Source organism: Lepus europaeus, chromosome 13 (assembly GCF_033115175.1).
Source record: "Lepus europaeus isolate LE1 chromosome 13, mLepTim1.pri, whole genome shotgun sequence".
NCBI lineage: Eukaryota > Metazoa > Chordata > Mammalia > Lagomorpha > Leporidae > Lepus > Lepus europaeus.
Genome location: NC_084839.1, coordinates 64042517 through 64064631, shown reverse-complemented (window position 1 = coordinate 64064631; position 22115 = coordinate 64042517).

Sequence of the window (22115 nt, the reverse complement as noted above, 5' to 3'; positions counted from 1 at the left end):
TCTTATCACTTTGTTTTCCATCAATTGAATGTTCTTTCGGATATATTTAGACATTAACTTTTTCATTATGTACCACTGTTGTGCCCTCCTTAGGGAAATATACAGAATGAACTTGGTATGACCCTCCTCAAATTTCTTCATATTGAGTCTGATCATTCCAAATCACTTTTTGCAATCTGAGTCATCGGTGTTCAGGTTTTCCCTTACAAAAATGTCCCTCGTACACAAAGCGTGTCGGTGGTGCAGTACATTCTTTAACGTGTGCTCCAGTCTCATCCTCAGGATGTTCTTTCAGCTAATTGGCACTTACTGAGTTAATTAATTAATTGATACACATTTTGTTGTACACACGCAGGCAGTAACACTGGTCATGACTGCTGCCTGGCTGGACCAAGTTCATTTCCATTGTCTGATGCCATGTAACAAGCCACTGCAGAACCTCGTATCTTACAGTGATAACCATCATGTGCTTTGCTTGGACATCTGTGATTTGGGCAAGGCTCCATGAAGTGCCTAAGCAGAGCTATGGGCTGGTAGATAAACTTCCAAGAAAGCATCTACTACGTGACTTGCAGGTTGTTGTTAACTGTCAGCTGGGACCTCAGCCAGACCCGAGAACCAGGGATATGGCATGGGGTCCTCAGAGCATGGTGGCCGGGTTCCAAGGGCGTGCAACACAGGCAGAAGCTATCTTGCTTTGAATGGCCTAGCTTTATAATTCACTCAGCATCCTTTTTGCCATACTCTTTCTCTTGAGGTACTCACAGTCTCAACCTCACCCCTCCAATTCAATGGGAAAAGACTTAAGTTCCTCTTGTTTTTCAAATTTTTGAAATTTATTTATTTTCATTTTCGTTAAAAGCCAGAGAGACAGAGAATGGAGAGATCTTCCATTCGCTGATTCATTCCCCAAATGCTCACAACAGCCAGGGCTGGGCTGGGCTGAAGCCAGGAGCCAAGAGCTTCTTCAGGGTCTCCCACATGGGTGGCAAGGGCCCATTCACTTGGGCCATCCTCTGCTGCTTTTCGCAGGCCATCATTGGGGAGCTGGATCAGAAGTGGAGCAGCCAGGAGAAGAATCTGTGCCTCTGGGATGCAGGCATTGCAGGGTCTGACTTTACCCACTACACCATAGTGCCAGCCGCGAATCTGGCTCTTTCAGATGAGTGGCAGGGACCCAAGTACCTGAGCCATCACCTGTGCCTCCCGGGGTGTGCATTAGCAGGAAGCTGGATCACAAATAGAGAAGCTGGAACTCAAACCAGGCACCCTTATATGGGATGTAGGATCTCAGGCCTCACTTGGACTGTACCAACTGCTTCTACACTTTTTTTTTTTTTAAAGGATTTACTTATTTATTTGGAAGAGATACAGAGACAGAAGGATCTTCCATCCACTGCTGCACTCCCCAAATGGCTGTAACGGCCAGGACTAGGCCAGAGCAAAGCCAGGAGCTTTTTCCAGGTCTCCCACATGGGTGCAGGGGCCCAAGGACTTGAGCCATCTTCTGCTGCTTTCCCCAGTGCATTAACAAGGAGCTGGATTGGAAGCAGATTATCTGGGACCCCAAACAGTGCCCATGTGGGATGCTGGCATTGCAGACAGTGGCTTAACCTGCTGCACCACAGCGCCAGCCCTGCTTCTACCCTTCCTAATGGAGGCTTGCCTAGGTTCCGACTTCCAGTGAGTGTGCAATGAGACATATGCATTGACAGTGTTTAGAGTAATTCATCCAGGCCTTAGTGAAACCTTAGAACACATCTCAGGACCATGAGGCTCTAGGACATCATGCACGTTTTTACTGTAGGTTTGTTTGCAGTCTTTAGCATTCACCTAGGGCGCTTTGCTAGGTGTGATGGTAAACTATGGGATGTTGGTAAAGGATCCCTGGATTGTGGAGCCTTGGGATCTTCCAGGCAAATGCCACTTTGTAAAGAAGTTTTCCCTTCCTTTGGTCACTAGACTGTCCCCTAAAGTAGATAAAGCATGGCTTGTAGGCTTTGAATGTAAGGCTGACATGTGCCACCTGATTATTATATGACAACCTGCAGTCAAGTCTGTGGCTAGTTTGAAAACTAAGTGAGCAGTTGATTTTTGGCAATCTTTAAAAAAAAAAAACTGGTTGTTTATTTTTATTCTGAAAGCCCCCATCCCTGATGGGCCATTCTCGTTGCACCATGCAGCTCCTCCTTGTCACTCTTGATGGCATTGGCTTGCCAGGCCCCTGTTTGCACACAGCCCGCTCAAGCTAGACTGTACTCAGCGATCACACTGACACGGGTCCTGCTGCTCCCCTGAAAGAGCTGGGGGCCCTGGGCCTGAGCTGCTCTCAGTCCCTTGTCCAGCCAGCTGAGGACGCAAGAATGCTAGGAAATGTCTCCTGCTCCATTGCATACCCTGGAATGCAGCCTGCAGTGGAGAGAAATCCTTTGGCCAGTGGACGCCTCCCCCCACTTCCCTCCTGAGTCCAGGGTGAGCAGGTGGCAATGTGAACGCTCTGCTTCCTCCTGGGAATCTGTGTCACTGTGTAGGGACTCCAGGGAAAGGACTCCTGAACCCCAGGAGCAGAAAGGTGGTGATTAATCAGAACGCACAGAGGGAGCAGGTGCGGAGTGTCAATGCCATGGCCACGAGTGCAGGGGTTCTGTGTACTTTGCATCAAACATCAAGTTTGAATGAACAAATGGGATTTTTGACCTTGTTTTCTTACATCAGAGACTCAATAAATACAACCTCCACTCCTAGGGAAGACATAGAAGTAGCTAACAGCTGTGGCTACCATGACATTTATACAGCAGGGCCAGAGCAGTGTTCATGAAGAATTCTTTAGCAATTAAACTGATGGTGTACTTAAGTTCTAGCTCTGTCCTTAAGCCAACTTAAAACCAGGCCACTCAGCAATGTCCTTCAGACAACATTCCATAAACGTTGATTGGTGTTAAAAAGGGTGAAATGACAAATGAGCACAGTAACTACAGAAAGAAGTCCATCTTATTTTGGCCTGATTTTCTCAAAGTATATTTGTTAGGATCAGGTTCAGCTCAATGTAACTGAAAATGCAACGTATTGATTTCCTTCCCCTCTCTTTTGTGAAAATCTAGGTTGGCAGTCCATGGTGCTGTGGGTGGCTCCACAAAAGCCATGGATCTCGCTCCCTTTTTCTCTTGTTTCTCCACATTCTTATGTATCTTTTGCTCCATCATCCAGTGTGGCTGCTCCAGCTCCTACCATCACATGCACATTCTATGCCATCAGAAAAGCAAGAATGGTAAGAAAAAGGACACCTTGCCTTAAGAACCCATTTATGCCTTCATCCATTGGCTGGGGTTTGCCCATGTGTCCACACCCCTCCTAGTGAGACGAGAAAGGTAGACTTTATTCTGTGCAATGAGATGGTTGGCTAAGTGTCTGGGGTCCCGAGGAGAGCAGAGTAATGGGCAGTAGGAGGAGGAAGAGGGGTCTGGCCACAGTGAGAGAGAACAGTGAAGCCTCGTCTCACAGGCTCGGCTCTCCCATGGGGTTGCAGGTGGGCTGTTCGCCTGGATCTGGGCCTGGGCTCCCCATACAGCACTCACTCCAGTCCTCTCCATCATCTGGGACAAATGAGGCAGTGGAGTCCACGCTTTTTCTTTTCCTGGGAGTCACTTTTATTATCCTGCATGTACATTTCACAAAAACAGGAAAGGAAAATTCGCCCTCAAAGCTCAAATTAATTTTCTATTCTAAATTCATTTTTGGGGGGGGAGGGTTTATTTGTTTTGAGTCCTAAATACTGGTTCCAAAGACAAGTACAGTAAAGGAGCAGTTAACCTCATGCCTTCCCACAAACTCACCGAAGACAGGACACTTACAATCCCGTGTATTGGCCTACAATCACTTCTGCTGGTGATTTAGGTGGATGTGGTTTGTATTTATATGGGAAAAATAATTTTTCCTGTGAGTGTCTAAGCACAAAATGATTTCATCGTTTTTCTGCATGGGAACAGCCCAATGTTTCTGGCAAACTCCTAAGGTTCTTGAGACATGAAATTCAGTGAAAGCCAAGGCCTGTCAGCTCTTCCCCCAGCGCGCTGAGTGGAGCCACTTCCCCTGGGGAAGGAGGTGCTCTCTGCCAGAGCTGGGAACTGCCAATCCCAGGCCTCTGTCCTAACTGAAGATGTGGTGGTGCGCTGTCCCCTTGTGGGCACTGCAGGCACTGCAGGCCTTTTACCAGAGAAGAAAATGGATTTTGCCTTCCAAAAGCAACTGGAAAAATCCACGCTATTTGATTCCCAGATCACAAGTCATCTTGAACCTTGAGAAAGACATTATCTGATGGAAATTTCTTCCAAAACTTCTAATGTATTTGTGGAAAAAAAGTCACTTTGCATATGGCAACACTATATAGCATGGCTATGCTTGTTTTTACACAATAGATTTCTTAGCCAAAAAGTGTCAAAATAGCTGCAAAAGTGGGGCTGGCATTGTGGTACAACAGGTTAACCTGCTGTCTGCAATGCTGGCATCCCATATGGCCACTGATTCCAGACCCAGGTCCTCCACTTGAGATCCAGCTCCCTGCTAATGTGCCTGGAAAATCTCCAGAGGATGGCCCAAGTGCTTGGGCCCCTACATCCACGTGAGAGACCTGGATGCAGCTTCTGGCTCCTGGTTTTGGATTGGCTCAGCTCTGGCCATTGCAGCCATTTGGGGAGTGAACCAACAGATGGAAGATTCTGTCTCTCTGTCCCTCTCCCTCTCTCTGTAACTCTGCCCTTCAAATAAAATAAATATTTTTTAAATTTATTTTTATTTATTTATTTTTTTGACAGGCAGAGTGGACAGTGAGAGAGAGACAGAGAGAAAGGTCTTCCTTTTTGCCGTTGGTTCACCCTCCAATGGCCGCTGTGGCCGGCGCATCTCGCTGATCCGAAGCCAGGAGCCAGGTGCTTCTGGTCTCCCATGCGGGTGCAGGGCCCAAGGACTTGGGCCATCTTCCACTGCCTTCCCGGGCCATAGCAGAGAGCTGGCCTGGAAGAGGGGCAACCGGGACAGAATCCGGCGCCCCAACCGGGACTAGAACCCTGTGTGCTGGCGCCGCAGGCGGAGGATTAGCCTATTGAGCCGCGGTGCCAGCCTAAATCTTTTTTTTAAATAGCAACAGAAATCATTGCTTTAATTCAAGATTCAGTCTTATTTTTGAAACCATGATAGTTTAATTCCAAGTAAAAAATTAGATTAAAATTTTATTCAAGTTGTTTTTAAAAATGTATTTATTATCCACTGGTTTTCTTCCCAAATGGCCACAGGGGCCAGGACAAGGCTGGGCAGAAATCAAGAGCTGGGAGCAGTTCCAGGTCTCTCATGGGTGGCAGGGACTTAACCACTTAATCTGTCACCTGCTCCCTCTGAGGGTGCAAATTAGCAGACAACTGGATGGGAATGGAGCCAGGACTCGAACCCAGGCACTCTGATATGGGATGTGGTCATCTGAGTCAGTGGCCTACCACTAGGCCAAGTGCTCACCCCTCTTTGACTTTTATGAAGTGAGGGATTATTTTATAAAGTAAATAGTAATGTTCTCTGAGTTCTGGTTGTAATAAAGTATTTCTCAAAGGAAACGCTTCTTTACGCCATCACTCAATTTCCTGCACGAACTCCATCGAGTCTCTCCCCACCTTCCTTGCTCCCGATTTGCATGGGATTTGGTCACTGGTTTTCAAAGCCACTTTGGCACTAGCAAATTAGCGTGCAGGAGCCCTCTACCTGCCCACCTTGGTGCTGTGGACCACGGAGCTGAAACAAGCAACACAGAATACACAGTGTGCTCCAAGAGAATCAAGTTCTCCCACACACAAGAGAAGATGCTCACACCTCATGGCCTCTGCGTTTAAGCCTGCTTCAAACTTTTCTTCTTTATCACACCCAGGCCTTTCACAGCCAATCCGAATGTCAGCTCTGCAGGAGGTCCCCGAGGCCCGGCACCCAATCTCTTCACCTGCAGACAGCCCAGGCTCCACAAGACTGACCCATGGCACCTCTCTGCAAGAAGCCAGGGCATGGCTAAGCTTACGGAGCCGAAACTGAGAACAGGTGCGCAAATAACACCCTGTTCAGAGGCGATAAGGGTAAGCAAACAGTCTGCCAGGGAGGACCAGAAGCAGAGTTTTGGCTCTTGCTGGCTCTGCAGATAAAAGAGTGTTTGATCTGGGCTGAGCATAGCCCTTATCTGTAAAAGATAACATTCACACTCAGAGGGAGGCTGTGCTTGGGTTCTGCAGGTTTGCCACCACTGCAGTGAGGGCTGGCCTGCCCCACACTCTGCTGAACCCTGGGTCCAGAACAATGGGTCCGGGGACAACCTGTGAGCAGCGGCCACCCAGGGGTCCCTGACCTCCCAAGAGATCACACAGACTACAGAGCCCTAAGAGACAGACACAGAAGTCTCCGCAGGGGAGTTCTGTGGCCCTGGGCTCCGCTAATCTACGGAGGGCCACTGAGGGCGTGCTATGGATTTTCCAAATCTGCTCAGTTAAGCTTCTTAGGCGGGAGAAACGTCAGGAGCCCCATTCTCTCTCCTCTCTCTCACTGTTCAATTATTGAGGCTAAGAAAGCAGTGGGGAAGAAGAAAAAAAGAAAGAAACCAGTGAAGAATAAACCCAGGGGAAAAGCCCTCCCCACCGATTCTCATGCATTAGATCCCCATTCCTCACCATAGCACAGCCACAGTGGCTGACATTTGTGATGAAGGCCGCAGCAGTCAGCAGGAGCTCTGGCGATGGATGCCAGGGGCCTTCAACAAGTGCATGGAAATATGTTTTTTTTTTTTTTGAAAGAAAACTTTAATAAATACAAATTTCAAAAGTATAACTTTTGGATTATGGTGGTTTCTCCCCCATAACCTCCCTTCAACCCACAAACCATCCCATCTCCTACTCCCTCTCCCGTCCCATTCTTCTTTAAGATTCATTTTTAATTATCTTTATATACAGAAGATCAACTCTATACTAAGTAAAAATTTCAACAGATTGCACCCTCACAGACACACAAAGTATAAAGTACTGTTTGAATACTAGTTTTACTGTTAATTTGCGTAGTACAACACATTAAGGACAGAGATTCTACTTGGGGAGTAAGTGCACAGTGACTCCCGTTGTTGATTTAACAATTGACACTCTTATATATGACGTCAGTAATCACCCGAGGCTCTTATCATGAGTTGCCAAGGCTATGGAAGCCTCTTGAGTTCACTAACTCCAATCTTATTTAGACAAGGCCATAATCAAAGTGGAAGTTCTCTCCTCCCTTCAGAGAAAGGTACCTCCTTCTTTGATGGCCCATTCTTTCCGCTGGGATCTCACTCACAGAAATCTTTCATTTAGGTCATTTTTTGCCACAGTGTCTTGGCTTTCCATGCCTAAGAAACTCTCATGGGCTTTTTAGCTGGATCTGAATGCCATAAGGGCTGATTCTGAGGCCAGAGTGCTGTTTAGGGCATTTGTCATGTTATGAGTCTGCTGTGTGGCCTGCTTCCCATGTTGGATCCTTCTCTCCTTTTTAATTCTGTCAATTATTATTAGTGTCTTATCTATGTGATCCCTTTGACACTTAATCCTATCTTTATGATCAATTATGAACTTAAACTGATCACTTTAACTAGTAAGATGGCATTGCTACCTGCCAACTTAATGGAATTTGGAGTCCCGTGGCACGTTTCTAGCACTACCATTAGGGAGGGGTAAGTCTGAGTGAGCATGTGCCGAACTGTACATCTCCTCCCTCTCTTATTCCCACTCTTGGAAATGCATTTTAAGAAAACACTCTGCATTAACATCAAGATTTTTTTGCACCAAAATAAACCCATTTTTTCCTTCCACTTTCTGTGAAGTTGTCGAAGTCCCCGTGTGTTGTCTCAAGAGTGCAAACTTCACCTTGGCACTTCTGTACACATGGGGAGGCTGCTGGAGGCGCTTTGGAAAAATAGTTTCCCTATATGGACTTAAGGGTGTAAGTCATTTTACAACGGCGATCGCCGTGAGCGTTGCCCTGGGAGGGATCCTGGGGAGGGCAGGGAGAGAGCACAGTAGCTGAAGCGGGAGAGGGAGGAGGACCTGACCTTCCTCCGAGGCCTGAGCTGGGCTGGCACTGCACTCCACGCGGCCGCCCTGCAGCCCTCATGCTGCCTCTGCTGCCGCAGCAAAGGAGCTTGCCTCTCCCCTCCTTGAAAAACTGAACCTCAATGCTTGCTTCACTTTAAAAGGTATTTATTTATTTTATTTGAAAGGAGAGAACACACACAGAGATATCCCATTCACTGGTTCACTCACGAAATTCTCACAACAGACAGGACCGGGCCAAGCCAAAGCTGGGAGGGAGCCCAGAACTCAATCTGAGCCTCCCAGGTGGGTGGCAGGGACCCAAGTACTCAAGCCATTACCTGCTGTCTACTGAGGTGCTTATTAACAGGAAGCTGGATCAGAAGTGGAGCTAAAACTTGAAACCAAGCATTCTGATATGGGATGCAGGTAGCCCAAACAACCTCTTAATCACTGCCCCAAACACTTGTGATAAAGACTGGATCTGGGGCCGATGCTGTGGCGTAGTAGGTAAAGCCACCTCCTGCAGTGCCGGCATCTGGTATGGGCACCAGTTCGAGTCCTGGCTGTTCCACTTCCTATCCAGCTCTCTGCTATGGCCTGGGAAAGCAGTAGATGGCCCAAGTCCTTGGGTCCTTGCACCCGCATGGGAGACCAGAAGAAGCTCCTGGCTCCTGGCTTCAGATCAGCCTAGCTCTGGCTGTGGTGGATATCTGGGGAGTAAACCAGCGGATGAAAGTCTCTCTCTGCCTTTGACTCTCTGTAGCTCTGCCTTTCAAATAAATAAATAAATCTTAGGGAAAAAGAAAAAAAAAAAAAGACTGGATCAGCCAGGCCTCCCTTTCAGCTAGGTGTGGCCCATGCTCCAGGGATGGTGGAAACAAGAGCTTGAGGAGCCTGGTGATTTGGAGAGCCACCCTTCTTTAAGGGAAAGGACTCTTTCCCTTAATGACTTCTACCAAAGAGACAAATAAACTTGCTTCTTCTTTAAGCCACTGGTAGCTGGGGGTCTCCTCTGGCCTGCATGCATACCTAATCCTAACTACTAACTGTCTGTCCGCGTTAGACAAAGGAGGAGTCACAGAGTAAGCAACTTGGTCCTAGATTCCTTGGCATCTGCAGCAGATGGTTTTCGTGACCTCTGTGGATACCAAAGTCTGAGAAGTTCAATCCCCTGTAGAAAAGGCATAGTATTAACATATCTATGCATATCCTCCCACCTTTAACTCATCTCTAGATTCCTCAGAATACATAATGTAATGTAAACACTACATTAATGATTGGTGTGCTGTATTGCTTAGGGAATAATGATAAGAAAAAAGTCGGTACTGTACAAGTTGGGTACAGATGTAATTTTTTTCCCAAATATTTCCCACCTGTGATTGGTGGAATTTGAGAATGCAGAACCCACAGATATGGGGGGGGGTGACTGTATTACCTGATGGAATTCAGATGTGGGTCTATTTGACTCTAAATTTCATCATTTGTTGTTGTTATTGTTGTTAAAGATTTATTTATTTTACTTGAAAATCAGAGTTACACAGAGAGAGGAGAGGCAGAGAGAGAAATAGAGAGAGAGAGAGAGAGGTCTTTCACCCGATGGTTCACTCCCCAGTTGACCACAACGGCCAGAGCTGCGCCAATCTGAAGCCAGGAGTCAGGAGTTTCTTTTCAGTCTCCCACATGAGTGCAGGGGCCCAAGGGCTGGCTTGAGCCATCTTGTACTGCTATCCCAGGCCATAACAGAGAGCTGGATCGGAAGTGGAGCAGACAGGACTGAACCAGCGTCTATATGGGTTGCCGGCACTGCAGGTGGCAACTTTACCTGCTATGCCACAGCACCAGCCCCTAAACTTCATCTTTTCAATGCAGTCTGTACTAGCAAAAGGAATCGGAACATGCATTTATGTAGTGTTTCATAATTTGGGAATATTTTCATGTACATTACAATATGTACAGTTTGGATTTTTTTTTTTTTTTTTTGGCTGTAAGCAACAGAAATAGACCTGCACTAAAGAGGAATCTTTGAAGAGGATTTGGGGTAGTGTATCAGTGTTCAGTCAGAGACACAGAGAAGCAGTAGGGAAGCCAAGCACAAGGGACTTGGGCCTCCACCGCTGGGGAGCTGGTGAGGCCATCTGGGTGAGACTGTTGTCCTGGGGTCTGATCCTGGAGCCTGCCGACTGAGGACAGGCAGGCGGGACCCGGATGTGAAGTACGCAAGGGCAGGAACAAGCTGAGACCCACCAGCTGAACGGACTGAACCCGTGCGCCTGCCCTTGGTGGCACAGGTATCCTGGGAAGCCAGCATCCTTCCTCCCGGAGCCAGACACACACACCTGGCTGGAAAGTTAGATAAGCTGAAGCGAGATCCCGGGAAGGGCAGAGCAGTGGCAGGCTCAGCTTAGAAGTGGAGCCAGCAGAGCCATGTCCATAAAGATGGCTGTGCTTCACACTCACCCTCAAGTCTCACTCCAGCATCTCCCTTGTGGTCCACTGGCCTGAACACGCCCAGGGGAGGGAATTCTGGGAGATGCAGTTCGTCCTGCCAGGCAGCATCTTAGAAACCACCTCAGGGCCGGTGCCGTGGCTCAACAGGCTAATCCTCCGCCTAGCGGCGCCGGCACAACAGGTTCTAGACCCAGTTGGGGCACTGGATTCTGTCCCAGTTGCCCCTCTTCCAGACCAGCTCTCTGCTGTGGCCCGGGAGTGCAGTGGAGGATGGCCCAAGTCCTTGGGCCCTGTACCCCATGGGAGACCAGGAGAAGCACCTGGCTCCTGCCTTCAGATCAGCGTGGTGCGCTGGCCTCAGTGCGCCAGCCATTGGAGGGTGAACCAACGGTAAAGGAAGACCTTTCTCTCTCTCACACACTGTCCACTCTGCCTGTAAAAAAAAAAAAAAAAAGAAAGAAAGAGAGAAAAAAAGAAAAAGAAAAGAAAACCACCTCAGGCAGCGTGTGGAGTGGAGGGGAAAGCTCAGGAATCAGGGTTCGGCCAGAAAGGCCGGGCAGTTCTGGGGATCTGCCCGGCAGATGGGCACTCATCCTCTCTCGAGTCTTCGGCAGCTCGGGCTGGGTGGCCCTGTGTACTGCTCGTGTTCCCAAGGCAGACTCTAGTGAGCTGGTGTGGCTCACGTACTCGCCCCCCTCCCCCAGCCACAGCGGTGGAAACCTTAGCTGACTGTCCAGATGACACCGTCCAGGGCGGCAGGGGCAGCGTCTGTCTGAGTCCTGGCCTCTTTCCCCTGGAGCATTGTAATCTCAGGCAGGTTCTCCCCACGGGATGGCAAACGTGCCATGGGTCGTCATGGGTCGTCCCCGCGTACAAGCCTGATAGGCAGAGAGCGCTGTCCTCACAGCAGGCTTGGGTCTGAGGTCCGTCTGCCTGGCCGGGTCACACACCCAATCTCCAGCCTATTCTGCTGGTTGAAGAGAAGCGCTCTCGTTATTCAGGCCCAATCATGGGATAACAAATTCCGAACAACACGGAGAGCACCGGGGTGGTTCACACAGCAAAGTCAGGCTGTATCGTGACGTGAGGAATTTGTGCTGAGAAGGCAAAACCTGCAGATGCCTCACAGGGCCCAGTCCCAGTCCTGGCCTTCCTGGGTTCCAGGTCCTTGGCTAAGGCCCTCAGCCTTTGCAGGCCTGTGCTTGCCCTGGTGTGATGGGCAGTAGGGAATCTGCCAATCAGTTGATGATTGATAGAGCCTCTCTCAAATCTAAAGGGCCATTGTTGAAACCAGCATATGGAAGAGTTATCTGTACCCCTATGTTTATAGCAACTTAACTCACAATAGCTAAGGTATGGAATCGACTGATTGTTGTGGGGCACACGGGTTAAAACACAGCAAGGCTTTTGAAGTCAAAGTAGGAGTCTTTATGAGCCAGCTGGCGACTGCCCTCTCACAGAGCAAGTCCAGAGAAGAAAGCCCCGAGTTGTAGCGGTGGGGGCTTTTAAAGGCAGAACCTACTTTTTATCAGACATCTGACTCTGCGTGTGAGCTTGTATGAGCAGAAAGCAGGCATACAGAAGCGAGAAGCAGTTAGCTAATTAGCCAGGTGTTTTTGTAACCTTGACGCCACCTGTGTTATCCTGTGTCTACAGCTGGGAGGAGACAGGAGAAACCTTGGCCATTATCAAGCAAGCAGAGGTCCAGAAGCTAGAAATGGGCCAGTTACAAACCAACATTTACTTTTATGAAGAACAGGCCTTGTTTTAAAACAACCAAGCCAAATAACCTATTGAACTTTGAGTCCCTTGTCACATGATGACTGGATAAAGAAATTGTGGAATGCTACTCAGCCATAAAAAGAATGAATCCTATATTTTGCAACAAAATGCATATAATTGGAGACCATTATGCTTAGTGACATAAGCCAGTCCCAAAAATCAAATATCATGTTTTCCCTGGTTTGTAGTAGCTAATATACAGAGTATAAAAGTATATGAGCAAAATTGACATTTTGAGATTTGATTATTGTTTATAGTCCTTGTTTATACTGTTGAGGAACAGTGGTTTTTCTCCTTACTACTTGCTGAATTCTTTATTTAGTGGAAAGTTAAGCTTATGATTTTAAAGTGAATGGAAAGTATGTGATTACAAAAATTAAAAGAAAGATAAGGTAGAAGAGAGGGTGGGAGTGAGGGAGGAGGGAGGAAAGGTTGGGAGGTATCATTACGCCCTTAAATCTGTATAAATGAAATACATGAATTGTGCTTCCCTTATATAAATAAAATTTTAAATATTTTTAATGAGCAAAGATTTTTAGTCTGTGTAGCTGAAGCATCTGTTAGTATGCCTTTCTCTTTGTCTCTTTTTCCCATCAAACCCAATTTTCTCTTTCATACAGGAGGGGCCAGATTGATGAAGCAAGAGATAAGGACGGTTACAGCAAGTATATGGAGAGGAGTCACCAGGATAGGTGTGAGCAGAGCCCTGCAGAGGACATAAAAACAAAGACAGCGAACTCCGTAAGGACCAGAGACTATGTCCCCACAGGCTGATGCTGGGTGCCTAGTGTGGGTGATCACTAATTATTTGATGTTGGCTCCTAGGGCATTGGTTGCCAAAGGACAGATAACTTGCAAGGGAGTCAACATGGCAACCGCTGTGGGCCCAGCCCGCAGGGACTCTCATTAGTAACCAGCAGGGGAGTCCAGGCTTCAGTGCTGGGCCGCAGGGCCTCCCTCTCCTCACAGGTGGTTCTGTGATGAGCGACCTGGGAAAGTGAGGAGAAAGACCGGACAGGTTCATTAGCACAGCTCATGCCCCACTGCCTGCCTGCCTGAGACGGGCTGGTCCCTGGGGCTGGGCTGTTATTTACAAGACCCAGTGTGCCCTGAGGCAGGTGACCCTGCTGCTGGTCCCCAGGGAGGGGAGATCTCTGAAGCCAAGATGAAAGGCAATGAAAACTCCACGTGCCAGACCCCCAAAGCCAGCCTCGGATCTGCTCAGCACAGAGAAGCTGCTCACATCCCCGGTAGTGGGCTCCCCCTGATCCCGCCCACCTGGGTAACCTGTCCTGGGATGGTGGAGGACTTTTCCAGTGCAAAAACCAGAAAGGTCCCGGGGAGCCTGGGTGAGTTGGTCACCCCATGGGACTGAACCGTCCTCTGACATCTATGAATCCTCCCAGGAGAGGCTGCAAGGGCAGGTGGGGAAGGAGGGTGGGTTCAGAGGGCCAGTTTGGACCTGTCCTGTGCAGGCTTTGGGGGCATTAACACAAGGACCGAAGCCAAGTTGTCTGCCCCCTGGTGGCTTGTAGTGAGCGTTAATGTGGGTGACTGTCTTGGCCGCCAAACATGGAATCCTCGCAAGCTGAGAGAGGTGTCTTGCAGCAAAGGAGCAAAAGCGATGCCCACTGACATGGATGGGCCAAAATGCACTTCCAGTACGGATGAGGAGGGCGGAGCCGAGGCCCCTGCCCCTTCCTTGTGGCGTAGGGCCTGTTGTGTCAAGATACTCCACAGATCCAGACAGCTCACCTCTGAGAACCCACTGTAGCACGCTTTTCTTATGTAACTCTTACAGTTCCAGACAGTAGAGATGACTGTCCATTTCTACTGAGAAGAATCCAAGGGTCAGGGAATCGCTAAAGTAATACTGCTAGAATACAGCACCTCTCACACCCCGTTCCCCTTTGACAAGTTCTGCAAGACCTCACTAAGGTGAAGACAGACTTTTATTTGTGGTCTCTATTTTTTCATTTTTTATTTATCTAGAAAGAAAGGCAGAGAGAGAGAGAGAGAGAGAGAGAGAGAGGCAGACAGAGAGACAAAGGGAGATCTCTCATCCTCTGGTTCACTCTCCAAAAGCCCATGGTAGCCAGGGCCAGGCCTGGCTGGAGCCAGCAGCTGGGAACTCAATACAGGTATCCCATGTGGGCGGCAGGGGCCCTGTTGCTACTGCCCGGCAAGTGTGTGTTAGCAGGAACCCGGAGTTAAGAGCTGGAGCTAGGTACTGAACCCAGGTACTCTGATGTGGAGCATGGGCATCTAAACCATTAGGCTAAATGTCTGCCCCTGTTGTCTTGACAGAGCAGGAAAAGTGGGATTTGGTTTAGAATTTAGAACTTAATTATCCAGCACCATCTGCAACATAGTGACTAGCAGGATGGACATCCCTTTTTTTTTTTTTTGTCTTAAAAAAAAAGACTTATTTATTTGAAAGGCAGAGTTACAGGGAGGGGGGGGGAGCAAGAGCGAGAGCGAGAGCCCCAGAGATCTTCCCTTTGCTGGTTCCCTCCCCAGATGGGTACAACAGCCAGGGCTGGGATGGAACGCCGTTCTGGTCGCCCACACGAGTGGCAGGTGCCCAAACAGTGGAGCTGGGTCAGAAGTGGAGCAGCTGTCACCTGGAACACCAGAGTTGCAGTGATGACTCAACCCACAGTGCTGGCCCCAGCGGGGGTGGGGGTGGGAGCGGACATTTTTGACAGGACAGGACAGTACTGGGGAAGGGAGGCGATAGGCCATTACAGCAAGGATCCTGGGGAGGGACACGAGCAGGGTCTCTCCTGTCTGTTCTTCACCCGAGATAGGAGCCGGCTGGGCTGCCTATGGAGGCCCATTTGTCTTTGGAAGGCTACAGTTACCCCACTTATTCAATAGCAAATATGAATTGTTAGGCTAAGTAGATTATAACTGAGAACTGTGGTCTCTCTACTGTGCTGTTGGTGTTCATTACTGTCACAAAATTGTCTAATTGCAAATGTACATATTGACAAACCAATAGGAAGTACATTGACTTCACAGTAGTTTTGAATTATTCCATCTACAAGGTTTTATTCCATAGAACTGTTACATTTTTCATCAGGTAGGCCCTTTTAGGGTCAAAGGGTTCATCCAGAAGATTCCTGAGGCTGAAGTAAGAACTGATTTAAGTACAAGAAGCTTTTGCGGCCATTTGGGGAGTGAACCAGTGAATAGAAGACCTTTCTCTCTGTCTCTCCCTCTCTCTCTGTGACTCTACCTCTCAAATGAATAAACAATCTTAAATAAAAGAAGCTTTGTGGATGCTGGGAGAAGAAACCATTTGATTTTCTGTATGCACTGGTGTGTGTGTGTGTGTGTGTGTGTGAGACCTGAACCAAAGATGGAAATTTAAAGTTTGTTAGATTAGTCTTTTAAAAAAAGATTTGTTTTATTTATTTGAAAGACAGAGTTACAGAGACAGAGGGAGGAGAGACAGAGACGGAGAGAGGTCTTCCATCTACTGATTCGCTCCCCAAGTGGTTAAACCAGCCGGGGGTGGGTCGAGTTGAAGCCTGGAACCAGGAGCTTCTTCCAGATCTTCCATGTGAGTTAGAGGGTCCCCAAGCACTTGGGCCACCTTCTGCTGCTTTCTCAGGCACATTAGCAGGGAGCTGGATCAGAAGTGGAGCAGCTGAGACATGAACCAGTGCCCACATGGATGCTGGTGTCACAGGTGGTGGCTTAACCCATTATGCCACCGTGCCAGACCCCGCTTTATTAGTCTTGCAGATCACCATTTGGGAAAGAAGGGATGGAGATTCAGTGTACAAGGTCACATACCTGCTTGCTCTGACCCAACCAAGGACACCTGAATTTGACAATGGGCAAGGGCACTGTGGTGACAGGCCATAGCACATGATCGAGCAAACAACTAAGCACTCAGAAAGATTGGTTTATTGATTAAATGGTTGCAAGAAGGGTCTGGTTAGCAGGTAAAGTCAATGCCTGCAACACCGGCATTCCATATGGGCACCAGTTCAAGTCCTGGCTGCTCCACTTCTGACTCAGCTCCCTGTTAATGTGCCAGGGAAAGCAGCAGAAGATGCTTGGGGCCCTGCACCCACATAGGAGACCCAGAAGAAGTTTTTTTTTTTTTTTAAATTTATTTGACAGGTAGAGTTATAGACAATGAGAGAGAGACAGAGAGAAAGGTCTTCCTTCCGTTGGTTCACTCCCCAAATGGCTGCCACGGCCGGTGCTGTGCCAATCTGAAGCCTGGAGCCAGGTGCTTCCCCTGGTCTCCCATGCGGGTACAGGGCCCAAGCACTTGGGCCATCCTCCACTGCCTTCCTGGGCCACAGCAGAGAGCTGGACTGGAAGAGGAGCAACTGGGACTACAACCTGGTGCCCATATGGGGTGCCAGCGCCGCAGGAGGAGGATTAATCAAGTGAGCCACGGCGCCGGCCCCCAGAAGAAGTTCTTGGCTTTGGTCTGGCCCAGCTCTAGCTGTTGCAGACATTTGGGAAGTGAATCAATGGATGGAAGATTCTCTCTCTCTCTCTCTCTCTCTCTCTCTCTCTCTCTAACTCTGCCTTTCAAATGAACAAATAACACATCTTTTATAAAAGAGTGCTTGTGCTGTGGTGTAGTGGGTAAAGCTGCCGCCTGCAGTCCTGGCATCCCATATGGGCATCGATTCGACTCCCGGCAGCTCCACTTCCAATCCAGCTCTCTGCTATGGTCTGGGAAAGCAGTAGAAGATGGCCCAAGTCCTTGGGTCCTTGTACCCACATGGGAGACCTGAAAGAAACTTCAGGCTCCTGGCTTTGGATCTGCCCAGTTCTGGCTATTCCAGCCATGTGGGGAGTGAACCAGGGGACCTCTCTCTGCAATTCTGCCTTTCAAATAAGTACATAAGTCTTTAAAAGAGAGAGAGAGAGAGAGAGAGAGAGAGAGAGAGATGGTTGAAAAGAGCATGTGTCATTAGGAATTACATTGAGCTACATGCAAAGAAGAATACGGAATACTACCCAGCTATGAAAGAAGAATGAGGGAACTCTTCATAAGTGTACTGAGTTGCAGTAGGATGTATTATTAAATAACAAAGCCGCCTGCAGGAGAATAAATATAATGTCCCATTAATGGGATTTTATCACATGTCCCTGAAGATGTGTCAGAATCTTTTCAGAGAGGAAACAAGCCTGTATAATTTGGAAGAATTCCCAGAAACTCTATACGGCAGTCATAGTTAAGACTGTGGGCTGCAGCTTGGCACAAATAAATTAATGAAATCTACAGTCAGATAAGGTGATGCCAATCTGGTTTCAGGACTGTACTCATGCTAACTTTGCACCAAAATGTCAGATGGGCCAACGAGATGTTGTAGCACAGCTAATGGTGCGGCTGGAACAAGCAGGGGGCCAGTTCTGTTTTTGGCCAAATGGTGAACAAGATACTCTGAAATGATATTCCATTACGTGCCATTTAATGACATTAAATCCAAGTTATAACATGCTTCTTACTATACTGAGCTCATTTGAGAACCGAAGGGACTTTCCAATGACAATGAAACAAAACAAAACAACTTGCAGACCAGCAAATGCTAGAATTGAGAGAGGTGAGCAAAGTCAGCCTCAACTGTAGGCACTGGAAGCTAAGTTCTGAGCCAGCTGCCAGGATCTGTGCCCCCATTAAGGAAGCTAATGCTGCCCCCTGTTGGTAGCACTTGTGACTCCAGGAATAAGTAAATGAAAATTGCTTTTGGAGGAAGGTGTCATTAATTCAGGCTTTCTGCTTTTCTATAGATCATGTAAAACCAAATGAAATATCACAGTAAGAATATCAAGGAAACAAGACATAGTAATTATATCAGGACTAAGTGTTGGGCTAAACAGTGCCCCCTGTGTCCCCAAGATCCGGATTCTAATTCCCAGATCCTGTGTATGTCACCTTATATATGACAGAAGAGACTTTGCAGATGATTAAGTTAAGAGTCATGAAGCAGGGATATTTCCCAGGTTATCCAGATGGGCTCTAAGGATTCACAAGTATCCTCCCAAGGAGCTGTGACCTCAGAAGAAATAGGAGCTGAATGACGAATGCAAGGAGTTGATTAATGAGTAGATTAATGCAAGGAAGGGACCATAAGCCAAGGAATGAAGGCAGCCTCTAGAAGCCAGGAAAGGTGAGGAAACAGATTGTTCCTGCAACCCCCAGAAGGAACAGCTCCTCCAACTTCTTTCTTTAATTCAGTGCTTTTGAACTTTTGGCTTCCAGACTGTATGGGAATACAGCTGTGTGATCTCTTGGTAATTTGTTGTAACACCCATAGGAAACTAATATATGTTGAGTAAGAAGAAACCAAAGACTTCAGAATGTTGTTGTAATTATCAGATGCTGAAAATTTTAAGGAAAATTAAAACTAAGAAATATTCATGGGACAAGTATTGTTGTGCAGTGGGCAAAAGCTGCTACCTGCAATGCTATCACCCCACACTGGAGCACCATTTCAAGTCCCAGCTGCTCTGCTTTCTACCCAGCTAAGGGGCCTGGGAAAGCTGCAGAAGATGGTCCAACTGCTTGGGCCTCTGACACCCATGTGGGAGACCCAAATGGAGTTCTTTCAGCCTGGACCATTCTCTAGCCATTGTAGCCATTTGGGAAGTGAACCAGAAGATGGAAGATTATTTCTGATTTTCAAATTAATAAATAAATCTTTAAAAATATTCACTTAAAATGTACATAGAGGCGACTATCAAAAATGATCCAGAGGGGCCGGTGCTGTGGCGCAGTGGGTTAAAGCCCTGGTCTGAAGCACCAGCATCCCATATGGACACTGGTTTGTGTCCTGGCTGCTCCTCTTCCGATCCAGCTCTCTGCTATGGCCTGGGAAAGCAGTAGAAGATGGCCCAAGTCCTTGGCCCCCACACCCATGTGGGAGACCCGGAGGAAGCTCCTGGATCCTGGCTTCGGATTGACCCAGCTCCAGCCAATGCAGCCATCTGGGGAGTGAACCAGCGGATGGAAGACCTCTCTCTCTGTCTCTACCTCTCTCTGTAACTCTGTCTTTCAAATAAATAAAATAAATCTCTTTAAAAAAAAAAACGACCTGGAACATCAGAAATGAAACCTAATTTTTTATTTGAAATTAAATGAAGAAATGAAAATTTATAACCTAAATATTAATAATCAGTGGAGGAATTAAACAACAGAAACAGCTGGAAAGAGAATTGATGAACTTCAGAAAGGAGCTGGAGAAATTATTTCTATTTCTGAACAGAGATATGGGGAGGTACAAAATGTGACCAAGGGTTAAGCAATATGGGAGACAGAATGAACAAGTAGATGAAACACAATATTTGAAGTGATTTTGCATTATAATTTTCCAGAAATGATGAAAACCACAAATCCCATAGCTACAGAAAGACTGACATAGAATAAGTAGACTATAAAAAGTTCCACACCTGAACACATCTTTGTAGATATTACAAAATGTCAAAGACTGGCCGGTGCCGTGGCTCATTAGGCTAATCCTCCGCCTGCGGCGCCAGCACCCTGGGTTCTAGTCCTGGTTGGGGCGCCGGTTCTGTCCCGGTTGCTCCTCTTCCAGTCCAGCTCTCTGCTGTGGCCCAGAAGTGCAGTGGAGGATGGCCCAAGTGCTTGGGCCCTGCACCCGCATGGGAGACCAGGAGAAGCACCTGGCTCCTGGCTCGGATCAGCACAGTGCGCCGGCAGCAGCGGCCATTGGGGGATGAACCAACGGAAAAAGGAAGATGTTTCTCTCTGTCACTCTCTCTCAACTGTCTAACTCTGTCTGTCAAAAAACAAAACAAAACAAAATGCCAAAGACCAATAGGTCATTAAAATAGTCAGAGAAAAAGGATTACTTATAAGAGAAAGGCAAATGGGCAGGCAAGTAGGCTTCTTAACAACAAAGGCAACCAGAAACAGAAACTAATCTCAAACTAATTAACAAGTCAAAATTGAACTGTGCTCCAGAAATGGTATCTTTTCAAGAACAAGGGCTAAATCAAGATTTCTTCAGAATATCAGAGAATGAGAGTGAGCAAAGTTATAATCAATGGTTCTTTTATTCTTTGTTAAAAATTCAAGAGTTACAGAGAGAGAAGGAGAGATCTTTCATCCCCTGGTTCACTCCCTAAATGGCTGCAACAGCTAGAGCTGGTTCAATCCAAAGCCAGGAGCCTCTTTTAGGTCTCTCACACAGGTGCAGGGGCCCAAGCACTTGGACCATCTTCCACAGGCACATCAGGTGGGAGCTGGATCGGAAGTGGAGCAGCCAGTACTGGAATTGGTGCCCATATGGGGTGCTGGTGCTGCAGGCAGAGGCTTTACACCACAGCGCTGGCCCCAAACCAATGGTTCTTAAGGAGATAAATCTTTGAAGGATATAAGGAGGAAGGTCAGAAATATCAGTAGGAATCACGAACAGAAACGCTGTTAAACACGAAGCTTATTTGGAGGCAAATATAAATAAACATTGCCTGGACGTCATTTATAAGAAAATAGCAACAGGCCAGCGCCGTGGCTTAACAGGCTAATCCTCCGCCTTGCGGCACCGGCACACCGGGTTCTAGTCCCAGTTGGGGCACCGGATTCTATCCTGGTTGCCCCTCTTCCAGGCCAGCTCTCTGCTATGGCCCGGGAGTGCAGTGGAGGATGGCCCAAGTCCTTGGGCCCTGCACCCGCATGGGAGACCAGGAGAAGCACCTGGCTCCTGGCTTCGGATCAGCGCGATGCGCCGGCCGTAGCGGCCATTGGAGGGTGAACCAATGGCAAAAAGGAAGACCTTTCTCTCTGTCTCTCTCTCTCTCTCACTATCCACTCTGCCTGTCAAAAAAAAAAAAAAAAGAACAATGTACAAATACAAACTGAAATCCAACGAAATAGCATTTGACACCCACTAACTTAGCAAACACCAAAAAGCCTGGCCAAGTCTGCTGTCGCTGAGACAGCCAGCGCTTTTGCCCAGGCCCGAAGAGCGCAGAGCAGGGCAAACACTTTGGAAAATAAATTGACTCTATCTTTCAGGGTTGAGCAGGCTTCACCACCCTGTAGTACCCTAGAGAAATTCCTGCGCATGAGCACAAGGCAGTTAAAGTGCACAGAGCATGTAAAAGCATATTCACACACCCAAGAAGGAATGCCTTGGCGTGGAGGGCCAGGTCTCCCCTTGCTGTAGGGCCAGCAAATGTGCCTTCTGCTTTGAATGTGCTTGGATGGTTCTCTTTGTCCCTCCATGAGACCCTGAAGGAAGAATGTCTAAGAGAATGCCCCAGGGTTCTAATTAGGACGTTCCACACTGATGAACTAAAATCAGAAGACACGGCTCTAGGAAGACTTGGGTGCTGAATAGGTTGTGGAAAGCCTCTGGGATTCCCAAAGAGTAATGAGGGCACTGGGTACGGCTTAGGGGCTCTGACAAACCCCACTAGAATTCTGAAGCAGAATCTCTTAGCTGAACCTGTCTGCGTCACCTTCTATCCTTGTTCCCAGCCAAGGAAACCAACCCCAATTCCAGAGAGCACAAAGGAAAACGCTCCAAGGCATGTTGCAAAATACTCCCTCCCGAGCCCCACACAGCACTGGAGCTGAGAAGAGGGAGGGCGAAGGCTGGTAACTTTCTACTTACTTTTCTCCAGTCCCCAGGGTACAGTGAAAATGCTTGCCACTCAAGTGTCAGATCTGGGTGGAGTCCCAGCTCTCAGCTTTGGCCTAGCCCAGGTCCTGGCCATTGCAGGTATGTGATGCACATGTCTAGCTCTCTCTCTCTCTCTCTCTCTCTGGCTTTCTGCCACTCAGATAAATAAAAGAAAAATTCA